Genomic DNA, 21,450 nt, shown 5'->3' with positions numbered 1-21,450 from the left:
CAGAAATAAATGAATTGGCTAACTTAAGAGCTTTAAGCCTGTCTAGGATATCATCCAACGGGGTCTCCACCTGTAGAGCCTCCTCAAGAGACTCAAACCAGAAAGCCGCTGCAGCAGTGACTGGGGCAATGCATGCAAGAGGCTGGAGAATAAAACCTTGTTGTATAAAGATTTTCTTAAGGAAACCCTCTAATTTTTTATCCATTGGATCTAGGAAAGCACAACTGTCCTCAACGGGGATAGTTGTACGCTTAGCTAGGGTAGAGACTGCTCCCTCCACCTTAGGGACCGTCTGCCACGAGTCCCGTGTAGCGGCATCTATGGGAAACATCTTTTTAAAAGCAGGAGGGGGAGAGAACGGTACACCTGGTCTATCCCATTCCTTCGTAATAATTTCTGAAAACCTCTTAGGGATTGGAAAAACATCAGTGTAAACAGGCACTGCAAAGTATTTGTCCATTTTACACAATTTCTCTGGGACTACAATGGTGTCACAGTCATCCAGAGTCGCTAAAACCTCAGACTGAAGTAACGCCTTCCCTGAATCAGAAATGTCACCCACAGATAGAAGCTCTCCTGCTTCGGCTTCTGTACATTGTGAGGGTATATCAGACATAGCTACTAAAGCATCAGAAAGCTCTGTATTTGTTCTAGCCCCAGAGCTGTCTCGCTTTCCTTGTAACCCTGGCAGTTTGGACAATACCTCTGTAAGGGTATGATTCATAACTGCCGCCATGTCTTGTAAGGTAAACGCATTGGACGCGCCAGATGTACTTGGCGTCACTTGCGCGGGAGATATAGGTTCTGACACATTGGGAGAGCTAGGTGGTTTAATCTCCCTTTTGTCAGTCTGAGAAACCTCTGGTGATAAATCTTTAAAAGCCATAATATGGTCTTTATAACTTAATCAGTGCATTTGGTACACATTCTAAGAGGGGGTTCCACAATGGCTTCTAAACATAATGAACAAGGAGTTTCCTCTATGTCAGACATGTTTAACAGACTAGTAATGAGACCAGCAAGCTTGGAAAACACTTTAATAAATGTGAAAAAGCAATTAAACAAAAACGGTACTGTGCCTTTAAGAGAAAAAAACTACCACATAAACTGCAAAACAGTGTTAAAAAGTAGTAAACTCTACAACATTTTTACAGTGTGTATAAGAGACCAAAGCAGCATTGCACCCACTTGCAAATAGATGATTAACCCCTTAGGCCCCAAACCGGATTAGAAAAACAGTAAAACCGTTAAAAAATAGTCAAACACACTGCCACAGCTCTGCTGTGGCTCCTACCTGCCCTTAAACACGATTTTTGCAGGAAAAAAACCCTCTATAGTGGTCCTAGATGCCAGAGGACTCCTTTAGGGAAGCTGGATGTCTCAGTCTGAATATCAACTGCGCATAAAGTGCGCGAAAATAGGCCCCTCCCACCATGCACTCAATGTCAGAGGGCCTTAAAAAAGTACTCCTAGGAGTAATCTAACAAGCCATGTGGAAAACTAGGCCCCAAATAAAGATTTATCACCCTCAGAGAAAAAACGTTTTTTCTGTAAGTTATGCAAACGTTTTTACCCTAAGTAATAAGAGAATTAACATGAATATTACCCTTATCTTGTAAGCATGATCCCAGTCGTTGTTAAAACACTGTATCAGGCTTATCTCAAATATACCAGGCACTGTCAGCATTTTCTAGACATTATCATCTCTCTAGAAAAAATATACTGAACATACCTCAAAGCAGGTGATCTGCAAACCGTCCCCCCAACTGAAGTTTTCTTTCCATACTCTTCAGTTATGTGTGAGAACAGCAGTGGACCTTAGTTACAAACCGCTAAGATCATCAACCTCCAGGCAGATTCTTCTTCCAATTTCTGCCTGAGAGTAAAACAGTACAACGCCGGTACCGTTTAAAAATAACAAACTCTTGATTGAAGGTAAAAACTACACTAAGTCACCACATATCTCTTGATACTTCCTTTCTTGTCGAGAGTTGCAAGAGAATGACTGGGGGTGGCAGTTAGGGGAGGAGCTATATAGACAGCTCTGCTGTGGGTGTCCTCTTGCAACTTCCTGTTGGGAAGGAGAATATCCCACAAGTAATGGATGAACCCGTGGACTGGATACACCTTTACAAGAGAAATATACATTTGTCAGAAAAAAAATCTACTGCTTATTTGAAATACAGAGTAGGTGTTACATTATTTTATTTTTATTGTGCACATGTTAATTATGCAATTAAACTGCACTGAGTGGTCCTTTACGTATTGAAATGTGCAGTATAGGTGGAAATGTCACAGGCAAAATCAGCTATTTTAAATGTAAAAATACAGTTACAGGACCTATTGTTAAACCACTTAATACACTGCAGCAGGTAAAATGGATAATTGGAAACAAATTAAAGGGGAGACAATTTTACAGTACACTGGCCCTTTATAAGTTTTAACATTGTAATATTTCCACCTGCCGAACCCTGACACTCCTACATGCAGCACAGTGATTGTTTAATATGTGCAGGGACTTGTTAATATATGTCCTTAATTGGCCAGGGCAAAGGAAGTAAGATAAATAATATACAGGAGGTATGTCCAGTGCCTGCAGAACATTGCACGTTTTTAAATATTTTAAATACGTTTGTTTTGTGTGCACTACTGGGAGCTAGTTGGTGATTAGTGAATACACAAATATGCTTCTTGACATTGGCTCACCAGATGCATTGCATTATACTGCCCTTATTTATTTTGCCCCTTTTCATGTAATTTAGGTCTTAAAATTGTGTTGTTTTATAATGCTCAGAACTTGAAAACCACCTCACTCAATTCTAACTGTGCTACATATCTTTCCTTAATTGGCTTTAACGGATAACTATTGCAAAAGAATGCATGTTGTACAAACAGAATGACAGTGGCTAGCCTGTCTGCAAACTCAATCTGGGATTGGCTCCACCAAATAAGGCAAAATGGTGGGTGGAGTTTGGTTGTTGAAAAACAGCTGCAGCAAACAAGATGGTAATTTGTTTTTAAAATCTTTAGACTTGGCTTACATGTTATTCTATAGCAAAACAGAGATGTTTTGTAATAAAAATAAGGTGTTTTACTGTCTTGTTAATGACTTTACAGTAGTTAAACACATAGTTAAATGCAAGCAACAGTACAATAATAAATTACTTTTAACACAAGGATATTTTCTTTATGAACCTTTAATGTCCCTTTAAGCTTACAATACAGAAATGGAATATATGCAGACTCTATAAACCTTTTGTTTCTTATCTGCCATCAAAATCTGTGTTTTACATATGTGTCTGTGTGTGTACATTTACTACAAAAATACAATATGTTAAATAGCTGGATCTGATTGGGAATGTAAGCTGGAATAATAATTAAAATATGGGTTGTAAAAACATCCTGTTCTTTGGCTTTCATTACAAACATTTAATCTGTTGTAAAGATTAGTGTGGGGTTACAGCTCTGGCGCACAGACTGGCGTTACAAAATCAAACTTTTGGGTTCCTTTTTGTTAGCACAAAGCATTGTTAACGGTGTTTAAAGATAAAAAGGATCTGCTGAAACAATGTTAAGGTGCGATAATGCAGATGAAAGGAACAAGACAAGCCTGACACGTTACACGCTGACATTTCACTCCCGAAGACAAAACACAAGGCACATGGGGAGGTCTACAGGGAATCGCAGAGCGAAAGTAATATTTAGTTCACAGAAAGCAAGATACATGGTAGCCAATCTACATCACTATTTAGCACATGGATTCTGAGTGAATGTATCCTCACCAGACAACAACTGTACAAGTTCCTAACGTATATGGACATTAAAAGAACATCAATGTGTAAAGGAAATGTCTTGGAACACTATATAATTGCACTATTTGTTTAGATAAATGTATGTTTAACCCCTGCACAGCTAAAGTCAGCTGCAAAGCAGCAATGAACTACTGGGACCTAGCTGATCCCATTTGAGGCATATGTACATATCCACCAATCCCAGCTAGAATCTAATTGTGCATTGCTGTTCCTGAACCTATAGAGAAAATACAACATAAACACTAAACACCCAATCTAGGTATGTTTTTCAACAAAGGATAACAACACAAATATGATTATAGAAGTACATTGAAAAGTGCCTTAAAGGGACAGTAAAATCAAAAGTAAACTTTCATGATTCAGATAGAACATACAGTGTTAAACAACTTTCCAATATACTATTATCACATTTTATTTCGCTCTCTTTGTATCAATTGTTGCAAAGCATACCTAGGTAGGCTAAGGAGCAGCAATGCACTGCTAGCAGCGAGCTGCTGATTGGTCACTGGACATATATGCCTCTGGTCATTGGTTCACCCAATGGGTCGATTTATAAAAGGCTTTCGCCAGTCTTCGACCCCCTACGACTGCTGGTTCTCACAAGAGAATCTGCAGGCTGTATTTAACAAGCAGCAGTCATCAGACCGCTGCTTCCCTAACCTTTCGCCACCTCTTAGGTGGCGAATTTCAATCTCCCCGGTCTCGTTTCGACCGGGGAGATTGACAGCTCCTGCCCACGCGTGATTGGCTGTGCGCGGGCAGGGGGCGGGATTGCACGCGAGCACAAAATAGCGCTCGTGTGCAATGCTGAATTCTGGCAGAGGAATTCAGCCCGCCAGAGGCGAGCTGCGGCGGACAGAGACGCGTATGTGTGCCCCTGTCTGCCGCAGCTTGATAAAACGACCCCAATGTGTTCATCTAGCTCCCAGTGGTGCATTGCTGCGCCTACAATAAAGCATACCAAGAGAATAAAGATTATTAAATACTAGTAGTAAACTGGAATTTTACTGCAAAGTTTGGGGTTTTATGTCCTTTTAAAATTCCATTCTCTAAGAAAATGATAAACTTTCAATTGTCCCACTTACACCACATATTAGCGACTGAGCACTGCATTACAAAATTAGTTTTTAAAATAATTTCATTTTATTAGCAGTGCACAATTTATAAGGTTTTGCAAATCAAGAGCAGTTTTGGAATATACCTCTTGAAAGTCTGGTGGGATCCATGTTCCTGGTTTATGATAACAGATGTAATCCTCTACCAATCTGCCCATGTCATTAGCAAGTGACCTCTCTTTGTCAAAATCCTACAGGGGAAATAAATTTCATTTAAAACTTAAAGGGACAGTATAGTCCAAACTAAACTTCCATGATTCAAATAGGGCATGTAATTTTAAACAGCGTTCCAATTTACTTTTATCATCAAATTTGCTTTGTTCTCTGGTATTCTTAGTTGAAAGCTAAACATAGGTAGGCTCATATGCTAATTTCTAAGCCCTTAAAGGCCGCCTCTTATCTGAGTGCATTTATTGTAACATTTATTTGTAAAGCGCTGGCAAATTCAGTAGCGCTGGATACATGGGAGGCTAAAACACAACATGGATTTATGGTGTAAAAAAACAAAACAAAAAACAGACATAAAACAGACAAAACCAAACTGTATCTATTAGACATGCACAAAATGCTGAACATGGCTGGCTGTGGCTGTTTTTGGCACCAGATTAGTGTAAATGCAGATATTTCTGTTTTGCCCTTTTACACTAATAAATCCATCACTGAAGCTAGCCGAATACTGCAGCCTGCAGCCATATTATAGAAATAAATGCTGAATTATAAATTTGTGCACGTCTATCTATTAAAAACAAGAACAAAAAAGGAGAAAGCATACTCTTCTAAGTGCAAAAGATCATTACAAATACCAATATATTAATGTTACAAAGTGGCTAGCTAGCAGTAATGCTTCATAATAACACATCTCAACCTGTAAGCAAATCTACTAGCACTAAAAACAAATAATGCAGCAGGATATAATCAACATCCACGCTGCCCAGGGATGTCCGCCCAGTGCCCATGTCTCTAACCTGGAGCTGCAAATATCCACCAATAGCAGAGTGGCATCTCAGCTGTGACTTACCACCCGCTTGTAGCAGGTACAGAAAATAACCCTGGATTAATTAGACTGGGGTGATTGACAAGCCCTACTCTCACACAATTAGTTTGCAAGGGCAGGGGGGCAGCATTGCACAAGCGGTCGCTTGTAAATAAAGGGAATAAACGTGCCCACAATTTGTGATGAAATGCGAACAGGTTCGCAATATGCGAATCCTGCCCATCCGCATATTGATAAATCTAGCCCTTAATATTCAGCAAAAGTCCTGTTTTTTTTGGCCACCACTCCTGCTGCACAATTGTCCTAGGAGTCTGCACTATAAAAAAGGGAGGTAGGGAATTGGTATAGATGTCCACAGACTGTGGCAAACAGATGTGAGGTCTTTATGGGTCTTATCTATATACAGTATTTGTTTACATATTGTGGTGTCAGTCTTCTCCACTTCACATTAAAACAGCAGAGCATTAAAATATTTAATTTGGTAAACTAGTATCTGTGAATTTCTTGCAGTTTGCATATTAGATTGCATAATACAATATTTCAAGTTTTCTGCATATATTGTGCAACTTTTTTATAGTTTTTTTTTGGGTGGAACAAAGTGGGTGGAACTTTGGAAACTGTGGGCATTTTTACTTGTTTGTTTTTTAATGTTTACAGCTACGGTGTTTAATATATATATACATACATATTGTACATCCACAACATGCACTTACTCCTATAAGGTTTGTTACATTGCCCAGGTGACTCCTCAATTATCTGAATTTATATATATTCTTCTAGCTTTAAGTATAAGGCCTTCACTAAATCATTGTGTATGTGTAATTTAAACACACCTGCCTGAAGTGTTCAACTGTCAAGAAAAGGGTTAAGTTGGGGTTATCAGAGTACTGGAAAATGATAAGGGTCAGAACTCCAACCCCTGAGAGGGCAACATGAAGTCAACATGAAGTCACAACCCCACCTAGATTTTATCCCATTCCCAGATTCCTCCTTCCCAGAAATTGCTGTTAACCCCCTGCCTGCCAAACTATGCAGTCATAATGTTTTGCAGGAAAATGGTAATGGTGATTTTTAACCACTCATAAATCTGGACTGGGGCTTTTTGGTTGCAACAGTAAGTTTTAGAGAGTATGCAACATGATTTTAGTTAAGAAAAACAAGCCTCCTTCTGTACTTCACAGTCATAAAATATACAGGCTTAAATTGATAGTGATATAGATATGAACAGACTAGAGAGAGGATAGATAGATAGATAGATAGATAGATAGATAGATAGATAGATAGATAGATGATAGATATAAACAGACTAGAGAGAGGATATATAGATAGATAGATAGATAGATAGATAGATAGATAGATAGATAGATAGATAGATAGATATGAACAGACTAGAGAGAGGATATATACATAGATAGATAGATAGATAGATAGATAGATAGATAGATAGATAGATAGATAGATAGATAGATAGATAGATATGAACAGACTAGAGAGAGGATATATACATAGATAGATGCATAGATAGATAGATAGATAGATAGATAGATAGATAGATAGATGATATATAGATATGAACAGACTAGAGAGAGGTAGAATAGATAGATAGATAGATAGATAGATAGATAGATAGATAGATATGAACAGACTAGAGATAGATAGATAGATAGATAGATAGATAGATAGATAGATAGATAGATAGATAGATAGATAGATAGATAGATAGATAGATATGAACAGACTAGAGAGAGGATATATACATAGATAGATAGATAGATAGATAGATAGATAGATAGATAGATAGATAGATAGATAGATAGATAGATATGAACAGACTAGAGAGAGGATATATACATAGATAGATAGATAGATAGATAGATAGATAGATAGATAGATAGATAGATAGATAGATAGATAGATAGATAGATAGATAGATTATATATAGATATGAACAGACTAGAGAGAGGTAGAATAGATAGATAGATAGATAGATAGATAGATAGATAGATAGATAGATAGATATGAACAGACTCTCTTTCTTTCATGATTTAGAAAGCAAGCATGCAATATTAAACACCTTTTTAATTTATTTATATTACCTAATTTGCTTCATTCTCTTGATATCCTTTACTGAAAAGCATATCTAGATAGGCTCAGAAGCTGCTGATGGGTGGCTGCACATAGATGCCTCGTGTGATTGGCTCACCCATGTGCATTGATATTTCTTCAAAAAAGAATATCTAAAGAATGAAGCAAATTAGCTAATAGACGTTAATGGGAATGCTGTTTAAAAATATATTTTCTATCTGAATAATAAAAGAAAAATATGGGTTTAATGTCCCTTTAAATGCAAGTTAATAGATAATAAATAAAAAGTCATGTGATCATGGGGCTGTCAGAAGCGGCATAGGGGCAAATTTATTAAGGCCCGAATGCATATGTATGCCTTCAGGCTCGCCGGAACAGAAGTTAAGAAGCAGCAGCATTGCACAAGCATTTCACTAGAAATGCTTGTGCAATGATAAATGCCATCGGCACTTAGCGATGTGCGGAGGACATGATCCACTCGCACGATGATAAATCGGCCCCTTAGTTGCAAGGTAATCACAGACGTAAAAAGCATATTAATATAACAATGTTTGTTATGTAAAACTGGGGAATCGGTGTTAAAGGGATTATCTATCTTTTTAAACTATAACAATTTTTGAGTTGACTGTCCCTTTAATGCATCTTTATTGAATGTAGCTTTCTATAGAATTGAATTACCCATATAGCCTCAAACACCTCTCAATTTGCTGTTTGTATATAGGCTGTTGAGATATATATGTCACCTGGCAATTAGTCATTTGTATATATGCATAGTAAGCTTGAGCAGGTTTTTATAGGTGCCAATCCAGATCGGTACAGAGCTACACCGCTGGCCATTGCATTGCTGAATGCTGATGTAACACTATGGCTGTGTTAGGTAAATTTTAGGCATGTGACCTCAGTCTGCAGCATTCAGTGATATTCGGTGCAGGATTTATTTCAGAAGCAGTGTAACACACACATATTTTGTGCACATACAGAAATTTGTGCCCTTTTTCTCCCATATATATCTGGCTCTGATATTAGTCGAATACAGCAGACTGCTGCCACTTTCAGGCTTATTTCACTAATGAATAATAAAGCCAGAAATAACGCACATGCCTAGTACATTTCACCATAGTACGGGAGAGCTGCACCAGTTTGGGGGCTGCAAAATAAGAGCTATTTTACATCAGAGGTGCTGTATATTGTAATCTTTTTCTTAATTAAGCATTTTGCGAGGATTTGCATTTTGAGCTTAATGGGGCTTACTAGGGCAAACAGAATATGATCTAATGTGTTAGGAGATGTTATTGCGCTGCTGCTGGCAAATATCTGTGTTTAACCATTGCAGAGTTTAAGCACATAGTTAAAGTCAGCTCCTGAGCGACAATGGGCTAGCTGAACAAATCTGTTAAGCCAATGACAAGAGGCATATGTGTTTAGCAACCAATCACCAGCTAGCTCCCTGTAGTGCATTGGTGCTCCTGGGCCTATCTAGGTATGATTTTAAACAAAGGACACAAATAGAACAAAATACATTTAATAACAGGAGTAAATTGAAAAGTCTCTTAAAAATGACTTGCGCTGTCTGAACCATGAGGTTTTATTTTTACTTTAATCGTGTCAATGTAATTGTCCTCCAATATCCTTTTAAAAACTTTCTGGTAATCTACAGTTGATATATTATGGATATTCTCACTCTATAATCTTTGTGCAGTTGATTGTTTTCTTGATGCAAGTGCGACACTTAGTGGCCATAAGGTGTAATTGCACTAGACCAGCCCTTTCTAGGCAGATAAGCAATAACCATTTCCATACGACAATTTATAGATCAATTACCATCTCCTACATACAGATAATTAAAGTGAATGTAAAGTTTGACGAATGTGTGCCTGGTTTTTAGAAATCCTATTAAAAACACAGGCACTTTCATTCATCAAACTTACATTTCACTTGTTTTGTTAAAATACCTTTTCTTTTTTAAAGCCGCTCCAGCGCTTCCCCCGCCCGTCGCAAGTCTATTCATATGTCAAAATGACGAATCCGGCTTCCTCCAATCACGGCTTGGCCTCAGGCAATGTTTGCTCTGGTGGGGTAAGCTGGATTCGTCATTGCGGACGTATGAAGAGGCTTGCGACGGGCGGGGGAAGCTCTGGTGCGGCTTTCAAGAATAAAATGTAAAGTTTGATGAATAAAGTCCCACTGTTTTTAATAGGATTTTTAAAACCGGGCACACATTTGTCAAACTTTATATTCACTTTAATTTACACCATAGATGCAGAAGAATGATTAACCCTTTCCAGACAGAGATGTAGATCAGTTACAAACTTCTTTCAGTCTAAAATCCGTGGTAAACCCCTCCCAGGTACCCACATGATTAACTCTTTACAGGTAACTACATATGCATAACTGATTAACCCCATACAGGCAATTGCATACAGATTAGGATTTAACCCGTTTTCCAAGCAGCCAAAGATACAATCAGAGTTAAACCTTTATCCATGCAGGTGTTTCTCTTAGATTAGGGATGTATGACCCTTTATTATGATCTGTGACAAACTGTCGTGCACGTATTGCTCCTACCAAGTACCTCTCTAGGGGTCCAATTATCAAAAACTCATTGAGAGAAATAACGCAAAATCTTTGGGGACTTTTTTTTTATTTTGTACTGTAGGTGTCTCCCCTTCACATACAGATCCTCGTATAGCAATATAAACTGATCTCAAGCTAAAATTTGTCTTTGTAAAATAGGTTGAGGGCCTCACAGCATTGGTGAGAACTCTTAGATAATCCATCCAGAGAGGAGAGCTTAAGATCATCAGCTCTAGGATGCGTGGAGAATAATGAAAACGTTCTCAGTTATACATATTGCAAACACCCACTTGAGATTATTCAATACCATCCCACACATGGAGGAATTTCCCAGTCACATAAGAGGCATATGTGTTTAGCAACCAATCACCAGCTAGCTCCCTGTAGTGCATTGGTGCTCCTGGGCCTATCTAGGTATGATTTTAAACAAAGGACACAAATAGAACAAAATACATTTAATAACAGGAGTAAATTGAAAAGTCTCTTAAAAATGACTTGCGCTGTCTGAACCATGAGGTTTTATTTTTACTTTAATCGTGTCAATGTAATTGTCCTCCAATATCCTTTTAAAAACTTTCTGGTAATCTACAGTTGATATATTATGGATATTCTCACTCTATAATCTTTGTGCAGTTGATTGTTTTCTTGATGCAAGTGCGACACTTAGTGGCCATAAGGTGTAATTGCACTAGACCAGCCCTTTCTAGGCAGATAAGCAATAACCATTTCCATACGACAATTTATAGATCAATTACCATCTCCTACATACAGATAATTAAAGTGAATGTAAAGTTTGACGAATGTGTGCCTGGTTTTTAGAAATCCTATTAAAAACACAGGCACTTTCATTCATCAAACTTACATTTCACTTGTTTTGTTAAAATACCTTTTCTTTTTTAAAGCCGCTCCAGCGCTTCCCCCGCCCGTTGCAAGTCTATTCATATGTCAAAATGACGAATCTGGCTTCCTCCAATCACGGCTTGGCCTCAGGCAATGTTTGCTCTGGTGGGGTAAGCTGGATTCGTCATTGCGGACGTATGAAGAGGCTTGCGACGGGCGGGGGAAGCTCTGGTGCGGCTTTCAAGAATAAAATGTAAAGTTTGATGAATAAAGTCCCACTGTTTTTAATAGGATTTTTAAAACCGGGCACACATTTGTCAAACTTTATATTCACTTTAATTTACACCATAGATGCAGAAGAATGATTAACCCTTTCCAGACAGAGATGTAGATCAGTTACAAACTTCTTTCAGTCTAAAATCCGTGGTAAACCCCTCCCAGGTACCCACATGATTAACTCTTTACAGGTAACTACATATGCATAACTGATTAACCCCATACAGGCAATTGCATACAGATTAGGATTTAACCCGTTTTCCAAGCAGCCAAAGATACAATCAGAGTTAAACCTTTATCCATGCAGGTGTTTCTCTTAGATTAGGGATGTATGACCCTTTATTATGATCTGTGACAAACTGTCGTGCACGTATTGCTCCTACCAAGTACCTCTCTAGGGGTCCAATTATCAAAAACTCATTGAGAGAAATAACGCAAAATCTTTGGGGACTTTTTTTTTATTTTGTACTGTAGGTGTCTCCCCTTCACATACAGATCCTCGTATAGCAATATAAACTGATCTCAAGCTAAAATTTGTCTTTGTAAAATAGGTTGAGGGCCTCACAGCATTGGTGAGAACTCTTAGATAATCCATCCAGAGAGGAGAGCTTAAGATCATCAGCTCTAGGATGCGTGGAGAATAATGAAAACGTTCTCAGTTATACATATTGCAAACACCCACTTGAGATTATTCAATACCATCCCACACATGGAGGAATTTCCCAGTCACATAGGGGGCGTTTTATCACGCTGAGGTGGACAGGGGTACACATATGCGCCCCTCTCCGCCACAGTATGCCTCTGGCGGGCTGAATTCCCCTGGCGGAATTCAGCATTGCACACGAGCGCTATTTTGCGCTTGCGTGCAATCCCACCCCTTGCCCGCAGTCAACCACGCGCGGGCAGGAGTCCGACTGGGGAGATTGAATTTCGCCACCTAAGAAGTTGGCGAAAGGGTAGGAAAGCAGCGGTCTGATGAACGCTGCTTGGTAAATACGGCGTGCAGGTTTTCTTGTGAGAACCTGCAGTCATAGGCAGGCGAAAGTCTGATGAAGAGGTTGATAAATCGTGCCCATAGTGTGGGCATGCAGAGACAATCCAAACCCCACAGGACACCAGGGAGAAATATTTACAGACCAAAAGTAGTTAACGGGCTACCGTGTCTAGAAATAAATGCCACAGACTAGGCACAAATTTAAAACTATTTTTAATAGTGTTTGTTTTGGAGCGACAAGTGTAATTTAAGCCCTGCAACATTACAAGAGTTAATAAATTTAGAAAACAACATAACTGTATTGCTTTAACCATTTGGCAGACAGACTATAAGGGCTGCAATGTATTGTGCAGTCCTCCTTGGTGGTGAAATAGTTAAAAAAAAAAATTGTTATACAAGGAATTAAATAACCATTTGGATTTTTTTTTTCTTCATATTCCTACAACATTCACATAAAACACAGCATAATTAAGCTACTGATTTCTGCCAAATAAAAAGGTAGTCATGCCAAGCACTTCTGTGAAATACGGGATATGCAACACACTTTATTTTAAATATGACTGCACGGGAAGCCCTTAAAAGTTTTCTACATAGTTTATAATGTGTGAACCATTTCCTCTCATTACTCCTCATAAATTTCATAGTTCAAAGGTTGTGCAATGTTTACCAGGACGAAGAAAAGTCCTGCAGCGACACCTAGTGGAAATTTATTAAAAGGAAAGATTTATGCAGTATTTTAAAACTGTTTATATATATATATATATATATATATATATATATATATATATATATATATATATATATAAATAAATATAGCAACTCTTAATGTATCCAACTCCCAAGAGGATACAATAGCAGGCAACACAGGTTAGAAATCTATGGCTTTGGGCCAAATTCGTTTACCTTATTAAAGGCTTTTTAAAGATTTCTTACCTGTGTTGCCTGCTTTTGTATCATCTTGGGAGTTCCCGAACCTGGATACATTAAGAGTTGCTGTATGCTATTTAGCAGTGCACGAGGGTGCTGTTTTTTGATAATGTGTGCCATTCCACACGGATTTGCTATATATTTATAAATATATACTGTATATATATATACATATATACTGTATATATATATTATACAGTATCTCACAAAAATGAGTACACCCCTCACATTTTTATAAATATTTTATCATAACTTTTATCATAACTTTACACTTAAGAAATGACACTTTGCTACAATGTAAAGTAGTGAGTGTACAGCCTGTATAACAGTGTAAATTTGCTGTCCCTTCAAAATAACTCAACACACAGCCATTAATGTCTAAACCGTTGGCAACAAAAGTGAGTACACCCCTAAGTGGAAATGACCAAATTGGGTCCAATTAGCCATTTTCCCTCCCCGGTGTCATGTGACTCAGTGTTACAAGGTCTCAGGTGTGAATGGGGAGCAGGTGTGTTAAATTTGGTGTTATCGCTCTCACACTCTCTCATACTGGACACTGGAAGTTCAACATAGCACCTCATGGCAAAGAACTCTCTGAGGATCTGAAAAAAACAGAATTTATGTTTACCTGATAAATTACTTTCTCCAACGGTGTGTCCGGTCCACGGCGTCATCCTTACTTGTGGGATATTCTCTTCCCCAACAGGAAATGGCAAAGAGCCCAGCAAAGCTGGTCACATGATCCCTCCTAGGCTCCGCCTTCCCCAGTCATTCGACCGACGTAAAGGAGGAATATTTGCATAGGAGAAACCATATGATACCGTGGTGACTGTAGTTAAAGAAAATAAATTATCAGACCTGATTAAAAAAACCAGGGCGGGCCGGGGACCGGACACACCGTTGGAGAAAGTAATTTATCAGGTAAACATAAATTCTGTTTTCTCCAACATAGGTGTGTCCGGTCCACGGCGTCATCCTTACTTGTGGGAACCAATACCAAAGCTTTAGGACACGGATGAAGGGAGGGAGCAAATCAGGTCACCTAGATGGAAGGCACCACGGCTTGCAAAACCTTTCTCCCAAAAATAGCCTCAGAAGAAGCAAAAGTATCAAACTTGTAAAATTTAGTAAAAGTGTGCAGTGAAGACCAAGTCGCTGCCTTACATATCTGATCAACAGAAGCCTCGTTCTTGAAGGCCCATGTGGAAGCCACAGCCCTAGTGGAATGAGCTGTGATTCTTTCAGGAGGCTGCCGTCCGGCAGTCTCATAAGCCAATCTGATGATGCTTTTAATCCAAAAAGAGAGAGAGGTAGAAGTTGCTTTTTGACCTCTCCTTTTACCAGAATAAACAACAAACAAGGAAGATGTTTGTCTAAAATCCTTTGTAGCATCTAAATAGAATTTTAGAGCACGAACAACATCCAAATTGTGCAACAAACGTTCCTTCTTTGAAACTGGATTCGGACACAAAGAAGGCACGACTATCTCCTGGTTAATGTTTTTGTTAGAAACAACTTTCGGAAGAAAACCAGGTTTAGTACGTAAAACCACCTTATCTGCATGGAACACCAGATAAGGAGGAGAACACTGCAGAGCAGATAATTCTGAAACTCTTCTAGCAGAAGAAATTGCAACCAAAAACAAAACTTTCCAAGATAATAACTTAATATCAACGGAATGTAAGGGTTCAAACGGAACCCCCTGAAGAACTGAAAGAACTAAATTGAGACTCCAAGGAGGAGTCAAAGGTTTGTAAACAGGCTTGATTCTAACCAGAGCCTGAACAAAGGCTTGAACATCTGGCACAGCTGCCAGCTTTTTGTGAAGTAACACAGACAAGGCAGAAATCTGTCCCTTCAAGGAACTTGCAGATAGTCCTTTCTCCAAACCTTCTTGAAGAAAGGATAGAATCTTAGGAATTTTTACCTTGTCCCAAGGGAATCCTTTAGATTCACACCAACAGATATATTTTTTCCATATTTTGTGGTAAATTTTTCTAGTTACAGGCTTTCTGGCCTGAACAAGAGTATCAATGACAGAATCTGAGAACCCTCGCTTTGATAAGATCAAGCGTTCAATCTCCAAGCAGTCAGTTGGAGTGAGACCAGATTCGGATGTTCGAACGGACCTTGAACAAGAAGGTCTCGTCTCAAAGGTAGCTTCCATGGTGGAGCCGATGACATATTCACCAGGTCTGCATACCAAGTCCTGCGTGGCCACGCAGGAGCTATCAAGATCACCAATGCCCTCTCCTGATTGATCCTGGCTACCAGCCTGGGGATGAGAGGAAACGGCGGGAATACATAAGCTAGTTTGAAGGTCCAAGGTGCTACTAGTGCATCTACTAGAGTCGCCTTGGGATCCCTGGATCTGGACCCGTAGCAAGGAACCTTGGAGTTCTGACGAGAGGCCATCAGATCCATGTCTGGAATGCCCCACAATTGAGTAATTTGGGCAAAGATTTCCGGATGGAGTTCCCACTCCCCCGGATGAAATGACTGACGACTCAGAAAATCCGCTTCCCAATTTTCCACTCCTGGGATGTGGATTGCAGACAAGTGGCAGGAGTGAGTCTCCGCCCATTGAATGATTTTGGTCACTTCTTCCATCGCCAGGGAACTCCTTGTTCCCCCCTGATGGTTGATGTACGCAACAGTCGTCATGTTGTCTGACTGAAACCGTATGAACTTGGCCTTTGCTAGCTGAGGCCAAGCCTTGAGAGCATTGAATATCGCTCTCAGTTCCAGAATATTTATCGGGAGAAGAGATTCTTCCCGAGACCAAAGACCCTGAGCTTTCAGGGGTCCCCAGACCGCGCCCCAGCCCACCAGACTGGCGTCGGTCGTGACAATGACCCACTCTGGTCTGCGGAAGCTCATCCCCTGTGACAGGTTGTCCAGGGACAGCCACCAACGGAGTGAATCTCTGGTCCTCTGATCTACTTGTATCGTCGGAGACAAGTCTGTATAGTCCCCATTCCACTGACTGAGCATGCACAGTTGTAATGGTCTTAGATGAATTCGCGCAAAAGGAACTATGTCCATTGCCGCTACCATCAAACCTATTACTTCCATGCACTGCGCTATGGAAGGAAGAGGAACAGAATGAAGTATTTGACAAGAGTTTAGAAGTTTTGATTTTCTGGCCTCTGTCAGAAAAATCCTCATTTCTAAGGAGTCTATTATTGTTCCCAAGAAGGGAACCCTTGTTGACGGAGATAGAGAACTTTTTTCTACGTTCACTTTCCACCCGTGAGATCTGAGAAAGGCCAGGACAATGTCCGTGTGAGCCTTTGCTAGAGGAAGGGACGACGCTTGAATCAGAATGTCGTCCAAGTAAGGTACTACTGCAATGCCCCTTGGTCTTAGCATCGCTAGAAGGGACCCTAGTACCTTTGTGAAAATCCTTGGAGCAGTGGCTAATCCGAACGGAAGTGCCACAAACTGGTAATGCTTGTCCAGGAATGCGAACCTTAGGAACCGATGATGTTCCTTGTGGATAGGAATATGTAGATACGCATCCTTTAAATCCACCGTGGTCATGAATTGACCTACCTGGATGGAAGGAAGAATTGTTCGAATGGTTTCCATTTTGAACGATGGAACCTTGAGAAACTTGTTTAGGATCTTGAGATCTAAGATTGGTCTGAATGTACCCTCTTTTTTGGGAACTACGAACAGATTGGAGTAGAACCCCATCCCTTGTTCTCCTAAAGGAACAGGATGAATCACTCCCATTTTTAACAGGTCTTCTACACAATGTAAGAATGCCTGTCTTTTTATGTGGTCTGAAGACAATTGAGACCTGTGGAACCTCCCCCTTGGGGGAAGCCCCTTGAATTCCAGAAGATAACCTTGGGAGACTATTTCTAGTGCCCAAGGATCCAGAACATCTCTTGCCCAAGCCTGAGCGAAGAGAGAGAGTCTGCCCCCCACCAGATCCGGTCCCGGATCGGGGGCCAACATCTCATGCTGTCTTGGTAGCAGTGGCAGGTTTCTTGGCCTGCTTTCCTTTGTTCCAGCCTTGCATTGGTCTCCAGGCTGGCTTGGCTTGAGAAGTATTACCCTCTTGCTTAGAGGACGTAGCACTTGGGGCTGGTCCGTTTCTGCGAAAGGGACGAAAATTAGGTTTATTTTTGGCCTTGAAAGACCTATCCTGAGGAAGGGCGTGGCCCTTGCCCCCAGTGATATCAGAGATAATCTCTTTCAAGTCAGGGCCAAACAGCGTTTTCCCCTTGAAAGGAATGTTAAGCAATTTGTTCTTGGAAGACGCATCCGCTGACCAAGATTTTAACCAAAGCGCTCTGCGCGCCACAATAGCAAAACCAGAATTTTTCGCCGCTAACCTAGCCAATTGCAAAGTGGCGTCTAGGGTGAAAGAATTAGCCAATTTGAGAGCATGAATTCTGTCCATAATCTCCTCATAAGAAGAAGAATTATTATTGAGCGCCTTTTCTAGCTCATCGAACCAGAAACACGCTGCTGTAGTGACAGGAACAATGCATGAAATTGGTTGTAGAAGGTAACCTTGCTGAACAAACATCTTTTTAAGCAAACCTTCTAATTTTTTATCCATAGGATCTTTGAAAGCACAACTATCTTCTATGGGTATAGTGGTGCGTTTGTTTAGAGTAGAAACCGCCCCCTCGACCTTGGGGACTGTCTGCCATAAGTCCTTTCTGGGGTCGACCATAGGAAACAATTTTTTAAATATGGGGGGAGGGACGAAAGGTATACCGGGCCTTTCCCATTCTTTATTTACAATGTCCGCCACCCGCTTGGGTATAGGAAAAGCTTCGGGGGGCCCCCGGGACCTCTAGGAACTTGTCCATTTTACATAGTTTCTCTGGAATGACCAAATTCTCACAATCATCCAGAGTGGATAACACCTCCTTAAGCAGAGCGCGGAGATGTTCCAATTTATATTTAAATGTAATCACATCAGGTTCAGCTTGTTGAGAAATTTTCCCTGAATCTGAAATTTCTCCCTCAGACAAAACCTCCCTGGCCCCCTCAGACTGGGGTAGGGGCCCTTCAGAACCAATGTCATCAGCGTCCTCATGCTCTTCAGTATTTTCTAAAACAGAGCAGTCGCGCTTTCGCTGATAAGTGGGCATTTTGGCTAAAATGTTTTTGATAGAATTATCCATTACAGCCGTTAATTGTTGCATAGTAAGGAGTATTGGCGCGCTAGATGTACTAGGGGCCTCCTGTGTGGGCAAGACTGGTGTAGACGAAGGAGGGGATGATGCAGTACCATGCTTACTCCCCTCACTTGAGGAATCATCTTGGGCATCATTTTCTCTAAATTTTGTGTCACATAAATCACATCTATTTAAATGAGAAGGAACCTTGGCTTCCCCACATTCAGAACACAGTCTATCTGGTAGTTCAGACATGTTAAACAGGCAAAAACTTGATAACAAAGTACAAAAAACGTTTTAAAATAAACCGTTACTGTCACTTTAAATTTTAAACTGAACACACTTTATTACTGCAATTGCGAAAAAGTATGAAGGAATTGTTCAAAATTCACCAAAATTTCAACACAGTGTCTTAAAGCCTTAAAAGTATTGCACACCAAATTTGGAAGCTTTAACCCTTAAAATAACGGAACCGGAGCCGTTTTTATATATAACCCCTTTACAGTCCCTGGTATCTGCTTTGCTGAGACCCAACCAAGCCCAAAGGGGAATACGATACCAAATGACGCCTTCAGAAAGTCTTTTCTATGTATCTGAGCTCCTCACACATGCATCTGCATGTCATGCTTCCCAAAAACAACTGCGCATTAGTGGCGCGAAAATGAGACTCTGCCTATGATTAGGGAAAGCCCCTAGAGAATAAGGTGTCCAATACAGTGCCTGCCGGTTATTTTACATAATTCCCAAGATTAAAATAATTCCTCAAGGCTATGGAGTATAAAATATGTTTATATATAAATCGATTTAGCCCAGAAAATGTCTACAGTCTTAAAAAGCCCTTGTGAAGCCCTTTTTTTCTTTCTGTAATAAAAATGGCTTACCGGATCCCATAGGGAAAATGACAGCTTCCAGCATTACATCGTCTTGTTAGAATGTGTCATACCTCAAGCAGCAAAAGTCTGCTCACTGTTCCCCCAACTGAAGTTAATTCCTCTCAACAGTCCTGTGTGGAAACAGCCATCGATTTTAGTAACGGTTGCTAAAATCATTTTCCTCTTACAAACAGAAATCTTCATCTCTTTTCTGTTTCAGAGTAAATAGTACATACCAGCACTATTTTAAAATAACAAACTCTTGATTGAATAATAAAAACTACAGTTAAACACTAAAAAACTCTAAGCCATCTCCGTGGAGATGTTGCCTGTACAACGGCAAAGAGAATGACTGGGGAAGGCGGAGCCTAGGAGGGATCATGTGACCAGCTTTGCTGGGCTCTTTGCCATTTCCTGTTGGGGAAGAGAATATCCCACAAGTAAGGATGACGCCGTGGACCGGACACACCTATGTTGGAGAAAAGAATTGTTGCTCCACATAAAGATGGCCTAGGCTATAAGAAGATTGCCAAGACCCTGAAACTGAGCTGCAGCACGGTGGGCAAGACTATACAGCGGTTTCACAGGACAGGTTCCACTCAGAACAGGCCTCGCCATGGTCGACCAAAGAATTTGAGTGCACGTGCTCAGCGTCATATCCAGGGGCTATCTTTGGGAAATAGATGTAAGAGTGCTGTCAGCATTGCTGCAGAGGTTGAAGGGGTGGGGGGGTCAGCTTGTCAGTGCTCAGACCATACGCCGCACCCTGCATCAAATTGGTCTGCATGGCTGTCGTCCCAGAAGGATGATGCACAAGAAAGCCTGCAAACAGTTTGCTGAAGACAAGCAGACTAAGGACATGGATTACTGGAACCATGTCCTGTGGTCCGATGAGACCAAGATAAACTTATTTGGTACAGATGGTGTCAAGCGTGTGGCGGCAACCAGGTGAGGAGTACAAAGACAAGTGTGTCTTGCCTACAGTCAAGCATGGTGGTGGGAGTGTCAACATGTACTGTGACATACTGAAGTAGGGCATGATCCCCTCCCTTCAGAGACTGGGCCACAGGGCAGTATTCCAACATGATAACGACCCCAAACACACCTCCAAGACGACCACTGCCTTGCTAAAGAAGCTGAGGGTAAAGGTGATGAACTGGCCAAGCATGTCTCTAGACCTAAACCCTATTGAGCATCTGTGGGGCATCCTCAAACGGAAGGTGGGGGAGCGCAAGGTCTCTAACATCCAGCAGCTCTGTGATGTGATGAGTGGAAGAGGAGTCCAGTGGCACCCTATGAAGCTCTGGAGAACTCCATGCCCAAGAGGGTTAAGGCAGTGCTGGAAAATAATGGTGGCCACACAAAATATTAACACTTTGGTCCCAATTTGGACATTTCTCCCCATTCACACCTGAGACCTTGTAACACGGAGTCACATGACACTGGGGAGGGAAAATGGCTAATTGGGCCCAATTTGGTTATTTCCACTTAGGGGTGTACTCACTTTTGTTGTCAACGGTTTAGACATTAACAGCTGAGTGTTGAGTTATTTTGAGGGGAGAGCAAATGTACACTGTTATACAGGCGGTACACTTACTACTTTACATTGTAGCAAAGTGTCATTTCTTCAGTGTTGTCACATGAAAAGATATAATTAACTATTTACAAAAATGTGAGGGGTGTACTCACTTTTGTGAGATACTGTGTATGTGTGTATATATATATATATATATATATATATATATATATATATATATATATATATATATATATATATATATATATATATATATATTTATTTATAAAATATTTTACCA

Source organism: Bombina bombina, chromosome 3 (assembly GCF_027579735.1).
Source record: "Bombina bombina isolate aBomBom1 chromosome 3, aBomBom1.pri, whole genome shotgun sequence".
Taxonomy (NCBI): Eukaryota; Metazoa; Chordata; class Amphibia; order Anura; family Bombinatoridae; genus Bombina; species Bombina bombina.
Note: the sequence above shows the minus strand (reverse complement) of the source record.